At 57.8% G+C, this 1,013-nt stretch overlaps 1 non-coding gene across 1 annotated transcript; it reads right to left on the bottom strand.

The window, feature by feature from the left end:
• Window positions 1–305: 305 nt before the first annotated feature.
• TRNAG-UCC lies at window positions 306–377 on the bottom strand. The gene has a single exon. It is a non-coding gene; the product is annotated as a tRNA-Gly (tRNA).
• Between the last annotated feature and the right edge of the window lie 636 nt (window positions 378–1,013).

Raw genomic sequence — 1,013 nt, 5'->3', positions numbered from 1 at the left:
GTCTTGCCCCCGGTGGTTTCCGTATTGTAACTGTTACCACGTTCGCCTCACACGCGAAAGGTCTCCTCCCAGACGGAAACACGCTAATTTTGTTTCTTTATTACAGAATTTTAGAATTTACTTCAAAGTAACTTCATGGAAATTCTGGTTCAGTGTTTTTTTTTTCTTCTGTATCCCTGTCTTTTTAGAAATGACAGTAGGATTCTAAAAATTATTTCAAAGTCATTGAAATTGTAGCTCGGTTATTTTACCAAAAAACTTTAGATGGAGAGGAAAAGGAAAAAGAAAAAGCGGAGGAACTGGCTTGCGTTGGCCGGGAATCGAACCCGGGTCAACTGCTTGGAAGGCAGCTATGCTAACCACTATACCACCAACGCCCCGGCGAACCAGCCTTCTCCCAGGGTCTTTAATGGAAAACACACCGGATTGGCTGGGCGAGACCGAATAATGGGATGCCTCTCCCACGCGTCCCTCCGCGCCTCGGAGGACACCGCCCTCGGAGGTTCCACGCCGCCGCCCGCCCAGCCGCGCCGCACGTCCCCCCAGCGCCGCGGAAGCCTGGGTGCCGGCGCCGCCCGTGGCCAATCCCGGGCCGCCGCCTGGGCCGCTCGACTTCCGGGTCAAAGGGTCCCGAGCCTCGGAGTCCCCCGTGCTCGCCGCCTCCGCTGTCCCCCGCGCCCGCCACTTCCGGGGCCGCAGTCCCGGGCCTGGAGCCGCGAGTCTGAGGCGCTCCGGCCCCGGGACCACCCGGGCAGCCCGGCCGCCGCCCGCGCCGGACCCGAGCCGAGGTGAGCATTGCCGATGCGCGGGCCTCTCCAAATGTCCTGCTACTCCTAGACGATAGGATAGTACGGTACCGTCGATTGTCTCCTGACGCTGCACCTGGAGGCCTGCCGAGGAAATGTTTTACATGTGGTTGGCAAGTCAAATGAATGACGACGGGGGTGGAAGGTTATTATAGGAAACGCACGACATATAGTGCCCCGAGGAGAAACACCATACCCAATGTGGGT

The sequence above is a fragment of the Myotis lucifugus genome, unplaced genomic scaffold (assembly GCF_000147115.1).
Source record: "Myotis lucifugus unplaced genomic scaffold, Myoluc2.0 scaffold_612, whole genome shotgun sequence".
Lineage (NCBI taxonomy): Eukaryota > Metazoa > Chordata > Mammalia > Chiroptera > Vespertilionidae > Myotis > Myotis lucifugus.
The sequence above is the reverse complement of the archived record's forward strand: the minus strand, read 5'-3'. Positions and strand labels throughout refer to the sequence as shown.